Source organism: Amblyraja radiata, chromosome 3 (assembly GCF_010909765.2).
Source record: "Amblyraja radiata isolate CabotCenter1 chromosome 3, sAmbRad1.1.pri, whole genome shotgun sequence".
NCBI classification, from domain to species: domain Eukaryota; kingdom Metazoa; phylum Chordata; class Chondrichthyes; order Rajiformes; family Rajidae; genus Amblyraja; species Amblyraja radiata.
Window position 1 is genome coordinate 58,642,411 of NC_045958.1, and position 7,569 is coordinate 58,649,979.

Genomic DNA, 7,569 nt, shown 5'->3' on the forward strand with positions numbered 1-7,569 from the left:
CAATATGATCAAGGCTGATCATCCAACTCAGTATCCTGTACCTGACTTCTCTCCATACCCCCTGATCCCTTTAGCCACAAGGGCCACATCTAACTCCCTCTTAAATATAGCCAATGAACTGGCCTCAACCACCTTCTGTGGCAGAGAATTCCACAGATTCACCACTCTCTGTGTAAAAAATTATTTTCTCATCTCGGTCCTAAAAGACTTCCCCCTTATCCTTAAACTGTGACCCCTTGTTCTGGACTTCCCCAACATCAGGAATAATCTTCCTGCATCTAGCCTGTCCAACCCCTTAAGAATTTTGTAAGTTTCTATAAGATCCCCCCTCAATCTTCTAAATTCTAGCGAGTACAAGCTGAGTCTATCCAGTCTTTCTTCATATGAAAGTCCTGCCATCCCAGGAATCAGTCTGGTTAACCTTCTCTGTACTCCCTCTATGGCAAGAATGTCTTTCCTCAGATTAGGAGACCAAAACTGAACGCAATACTCCAGGTGTGGTCTCACCAAGACCCTGTACAACTGCAGTAGAACCTCCTTGCTCTTATACTCAAATCCTTTTGCTATGAATGCTAACATACCATTCGCTTTCTTCACTGCCTGCTGCACCTGCATGCCTACTTTCAATGACTGGTGTACCATGACACCCAGGTCTCGTTGCATCTCCCCTTTTCCTAATCGGCCACCATTCAGATAATAGTCTACTTTCCTGTTTTTGCCACCAAAGTGGATAATCTCACATTTATCCACATTATACTGCACATGCCATGCATTTGCCCACTCACCCAACCTATCCAAGTCACCTTGCAGCCTCCTAGCATCCTCCTCACAGCTAACACTGCCCCCCAGCTTCTTGTCATCCGCAAACTTGGAGATGTTGCATTCAATTCCCTCATCCAGATCATTAATATATATTGTAAATAGCTGGGGTCCCAGCACTGAGCCTTGTGGTACCCCACTAGTCACTGCCTGCCATTCTGAAAAGGACCCGTTTACTCCTACTCTTTGCAACAGATGGGAATTAGGGAGCTTAATTTCAGAATGAGGGAATTTGTTGTATCAAAACAAAATTAATAGTCACTGAATTGCTGCAAGTGAGAGGGCCATGCTACGACCTACAATAGTCAACACAGATCCATAAATGTTGCCTCCTTGTCACCTAATAATGGCTGTGGAGTCTGTAGCCAGAGACCTACAAAGCTGCAGACCTTTTTAATGCTATTTCCAACTCAAAGCCTTTAATACCAATCCTTGGAGCTCCACGGATTCCCCTTGATTTGCAGACAACAGGCTTCTGTTACTAGTGGACCAGATATTAATTCAATTATTGTGGCAAAGTTAATATTCTAAATACAAAAATACAGATTGACCATCTAAAGGATACTTAGTAACCAAAGTGCCTGATATATGGCCTCTTCTGGGAGCGTAACATTCAAGGAGTGCCATGCGTGTGAGGGACCAGGAGACAGAATTCTTCACCAACTCCCCAACACACTTTCAAAGGAGAGAGATGGGACGGCAAAAGGAAAGTTGAGAGTGCGCCTAAACCAGCTCCTAATACTACAGGGAACCACCTTAAATTCATCAAAATACTTCAAATAATTACTGCTCCATACTTATACAACAGAGAGATGACGAAAGCACTTTACCAGCATGCCCAATGGAAGTTGGGATATTTTCGTATCTCCTCTTAGTTTTTTGTGAAAGGTGCCCTATTATATTTGCTAATCATTCCATTAGTGCTTCCAGGACCTGCTTCTGAACTGCGATTTGTTATAGTTTATACTGACTTTCACTTCAATTGCTAAACTCCTCAATCAATTTTGGTGCCAGAGTGCATATTTCAGACATGTAATTCACCTACATTGAAATCACTGAAGTAAATTGTTCTGCTGAAGGCATGCCGGCAGCTTGTAACTCAGTCCCACCAATTTAATATCTTGTTTAGATTAAGCAATGTTCTTTACGTACCATCCTACAGGGTGGAAAAAAACAGTTTGCTCTTCAATTATTAAGGTTAAGTCTCATTAAATACTCACAACTTAGGTTGTCAGTGTTCCCATATAGGGAGCATTGACAGGATAATGAGCAGAGAGTCTCCACAGGTTAACAACCTGGGCACCCATCTAAGACAATTTTTTAATTTCCCATTATGTCTTTCGATGTGTAGCACAGACACATTTTAAAATCTCCCGTTCTCATTAACGCAGCAGAGATGTTTGAAAAAAACACACAGAAAATAGGCTTTCAACAGTGAGTGGCTTCCGTCAGCAATTATTAGTTACTATTGCGAAGTTGAAGCCTGCTGTGCTGCTGCATTTCAAGGTGACCTACCCAGCGTCTGCGCTGCAGTTAATTTCTCAGCCACCGGCTGGTGCCAGATGGGCTTCTGTCAGCCATTGTGACAAACTGCGCTTCCCTGCTTACCGTTGCTTTTCAGGAAACAAGTGCTTCCTGAGTCGAATCCTTGGTGATGTCTCTATCCTCATGATGTAGATTGGCACTGATTTCCCACCCATCATTACTGCATTGAAGTGCAAGGAAATTAGCTTGAGAGTGAGTTGTACCTGCTTTTAAGTCACCACAAAATTTCCTTGCCTTTGTACACCACTCTGTTTGCCAAAAACAGACGAAATCAACAACAAAAAGGATTTACCTTATGTTTCTGGTTTAATGGCCACAAGGCAGTTTCCTGAGAGGTGTATTCAACTGGATGTGTCAAAATTACTGCAATAAATTGGTATTTTTGACACGATAATCACAGATAACAGTGAGCAATGTCCCAGAGCTGCCCGCAGTCCTGCTGGAGGCCGGATTGGCACGACAACAGTAGGTCTTGAAGATAAACAGAAAATGCTGGAGTAACTCAGCAGGGCAGGCAGCATCTCTGGAGAGAAGGAATGGGTGACGTTTCGGGCCGAGACCCTTCTTTGCAACAGTGAGTCTCATTTGTTTGTCATACAATCCCATTGTTTTGGTTTTCTCGATGCACCGTCCATCATTGTCTCTCCTGAAACCCAGCACAGTCCTCATACACCAAGCTAGTGTTGAATATATTGTCGCCACAATGACCATATTATATTTTCCAGAGTTTAATGTTTGCAACACACAACATGCTGTCAATTGATAAGATCAATGTATGGTAAAAAGAATTTCACTACACCTAGGTGTATGTGACCAAATAAATTTGAACTTTGAACTTCGAACTTTGTATTTATTATGGGCAATGTCACTTCCGGTTCCCTGTCATTATTTCAATGGTGCAATGGAAATGCTGGACGATCAGAAACAGATCTGACTGGTCAAACAGGCACGCGGGATGGTTACATCTAGAATGTGGTGCCAATCTCCACATTTCACAAGAATTGAGCCTTTATTTCCAAAGTTAGTCTCATTAAATGTTTGAATCTTTAGTGGAGTTGGTATAAAAGATAATATGGCAGCATGGATGAAGAGTTGCACAGTGATAGGTGCTGAACATGCTGCAAAGATAAAATCATCTCATCTACCTGTACATGATCCATATCCTTTCATATCTATGTGCCTATCCAAAAGTCTCTTAAATGCCTCTATCATATCTGCCTTCACCATCACTCCAGGCATCGCATTCCAGGCACTCACCACCCTCTGGGCAAAAAACTTACCCTGCATTTCTCCTTTAAACTTTGTCTCTCTCACCTGAAAGCTGTACCCTCTAGTTTTTGACTTTTCTACCCTGTGATAAAGATTCAGATGGTCTACCCTATCTATACCTTTCATAATTTTATATACCTCTATCAGGTTTCCCCTCAACTTCTGATGTTCTCGAAAATACAGTCCAATATGTCCCACCTCTCCCTGTAGCAAATACCACCTGATCCAAGCACACTCTGATGAATCTCTTCTGCACCCTCTCCAATGCCTCCACATCTTTCCTTTAATGGGGCAACCAGAACTGCATGCAATGCTACAAATGCTGCTTGGCCAATGTCTTAGAGCTGCATCATGACTTCCTGACTCGTATACTCAATGCCCCAACTAATGAAGGCGAACATATCCATCATAACACCACCTAGTGTTAGTATTGCAATTCTCTGTTAAAACCCATCCATGGTGGCCATCATTATTGGATGTAACGCATTTGTATTAATCAGGCTCCACCCACTTATAAAGAGCAGATTCAAAAGCGGGATGAAGGTGGAGTTGGGGTGTGAAAACAGAGGCTATTAACCAATTGTCAATTTGGACAACACCCACCCCCTCTCTATCATTATTCCTACAGGCCATACAGGCCGAATCACGGCTGAAATACGGGGAAAGAACATTGGAAAAGTGTGCAAGAAACTTTGGGGCCTTGCAGTTGCCATCATTCACTAGTTGTGTAGCTTCCAAATATTAGAATCTCTCCACAACACCACAACTTTTATAGATAATTCCAGAAACCATACAAATTTTGGGTGGCATAGTGATTCAGTGGACAACATAATGGACCAGCGGCAGAGTTGCTGCCTTACAGCGCCAGCGACCCAGCTTCAATCCTAACTCCGTCTGTACGGAGTTTATACATTCTCTCTGTGCTGCGTATGTTTCTCCCGGTGCTCCGGTTTTCCCTCACACTCCAAAGATGTACAGGTTTGCAGGCTAATTGGCTTCAGTAAAATTGTAAATTGCCCCTAGTGTATAGGATAGTGCTAGTGTATGGGGTGATAGCTGGTTGGCCGAAGGCCCTGTTTCCATGCTGAATCTCTAAAGTCTAAAGTAAAATGCTATCTAATTGAATCTAAGTTTGCAATTAAACTTAAAAAAATTATAATTCACTGAACCCTACCGAGACGTATCATTGAATTCCAACTGGCATATCTCAGACACACTGATTTTTATTTCAACGGTAAGGCATATTCCTGTTGATGAGTTGCCTGCTGTAATTGAAACTTAGTGATCCCAAATATTCATTTCAGGCTCCACTACACCCTGTGAAACATCAAAATTATGTTATTATTGTTATCATTTGCTGCTATTCCAGCCTAATGACTAAACCCTATGAAGAATTTTCTGCTTTTTTGTTTAAGAATTTCAGTAATAATTCATCAATCAAGAGCATTTCAGAACTAGATAGTAAAAATAAAACTTCAGCCCTTTGCACAAATACACAAAGCAATCCCCGCCAATCTGCTATTCTAATCATTCTAATCATTTAATCTGCAGGCCAAATATGACTGAGACTTAAAATCTTCCACTTATCTTCTTGCAAATGATTGCTGCGTTTTCCATCATTATCATCTGCAGCCTCTTGTTATCACAGCTTAATGATGGGGACAGACCTGCTGTTAACTCAAGTGGGTGTGTAAGCACAGGGCAGCACACACTGATTCATAGTCTGAATCAATGCCAACCTCTCAAGGTAAACAAGGCAAAAAATAAACTGCTGCACAAAGTCAGCAGATCAAACAGCAACTGTGGAGGGAAATGGACAGGCCACATTTCACCAGATGCTGCCTGATTAGCCGAGTTCTTCAGACAGTTTTTTTTGTGCTCAGGATCCCACCACTTGCAGTCTCTTCTGTCTCCGTGGTAAACAAGGCATTGACTGTGCCGTTTTGAACACCACCAAAGGTGGTTTCGAATCATGCATCCAAAGGCAACATGAATTCGGTAATAATATAATTGGAACCAAAGGTGCTTTATTTTACCACCAGGCAGATTGATGTTTGAAATCTTCAAAACCATCCCACAATAAGAGGGTGTTTTTATTGCTGCAGGCCTTGAAGACATTTCTCAATGTTTAGACAAGCCAGCTCCTGAATCTACACCCAATTCATTGAGGATAGATACGAGAAAGGACTTATTACTGGTGCCACTTTTGTAGACCTGTCAGCGGCTTATGACACAGTCAACCATCGAATACATGTGCAAAAGCTATCTAAGATCACAAAGGATGCAAATCTGACAGCTCTGATCCAAAACATGCTGGAGAATAGACGTTTCTTTGTAGACCTCAGGGGTGATCGCAGCAGATGGCACAGACAAAAGAATGGGCTTCCTCAAGGCAGTGTGCTTGCCCCTCTGCTTTTCAACATTTACACCAACGACCAACCCATCCATCCAAGCACCAAGAGCTTCCTGTATGCTAATGACCCCTGTATCACATCTCAGTGTCAGTTCTTCGCAGAACTTGAGAAGTCCCTCACTGAAGCATTAGACGACCTTACCATCTACTATGCCCTAAATCTTTTACGGGCAAACCCAAACAAAACACAAATTAGTGCCTTCCACCTCAAGAACCGTGATGTGAACTGTTCACTGGTATGGGAAGAGTCTAGCCTACTCAGCCAAACCCATATACCTAGGAGTTACTGTGGACCGCACCCTAAGCTATAAAGACCATGTTATCAAGACAAAAGCAAAGATAGGAGCCAAAAACAACATCCTGAGCAAGCTGGCCAACTCTAAATGGGGATCAGATGCAGGAATATCCGGGGTACTGCCCTTGCACTATGCTATTCAGCAGCCGAATATGCCTGCCCAGTCTGGGGACATTCTTCACATGCCAAGAAGTTGGATCCGGTGCTAAAGGCAGCGTGCAGAACCACCTCTGGTTGCCTCAAACCGACACGAGTTGACGACCTGTACCTGCTGATTGCACCCCCTCCAATCAGAAGAGCAGTATCCTCAAAAGTGGAAGGCACCAAGCAGGAGGATGACCCTCGTCACCCACTCTTCCAACACGTACAGGCAGCAAAGAGGTGAAAATCCAGAAATAGCTTCCTACATGCAGTTCAACCCCTGAATAATAACCCCTGCACCTGTAGGATAGATGCTTGTGTGACACACCTACAATCAAAACCCCATACACTGACACTCTACCCTGAGGAGTCCCTTCCATTGGGAGTGGAAGAGACATGGCCAGTCTGGCTCTGCCTCAATCGCCTCAGAACATGGGTCGGACGGTGCAAAGCCCTCATGCAGAAGTGGGGGTACAACAACGATGAACCAACCGAATGTGACTGTGGGGAGGCAACCCAAACTATGGAGAACTTACTTACCCGCCCCCTCCTCCCAGAGCCCTGCAAAACAGGAGATCTCAAGGTCTTCAACCCATGTGCCAGTTATACAGTGGCTTGGAAAAATGGAGCGACACGACAAGAAGAAGAAGTTATATATCATCCTGCAGCAGTGTTGAAGCAGAGACTCTGAAAACTCGACAACCCAGGGAAGTACCTAACGTCTCCAGTACCTTTTTGTGCTCTGCACATCACAAGTACCATGAGTTATAGCAAAGGCTATGGGGCCAGCCAATATTTCAGCAGTGTAACTGAAGAGCAATGCTGCATAATTAGCTGGATGGGTCAACATTCAGGCATAGGGGAAAAATGGCAAGAATTATATGGCAAGTTTGAACTTGCACTTGAAATATTATATTTCTTCCACATTTGATAATGGTTGCAATGACTGCATATAATATCACCCGAATCGTAGCAAAAATTGAGATATAATTATAGAATCAAGGAACTAGAGAATGGAAGCAGACCTTTAGGCCCATCTTGACCATGCCAACCAGGTTGTCCTTCTGGGCTAGTCCAATTTGCCAGT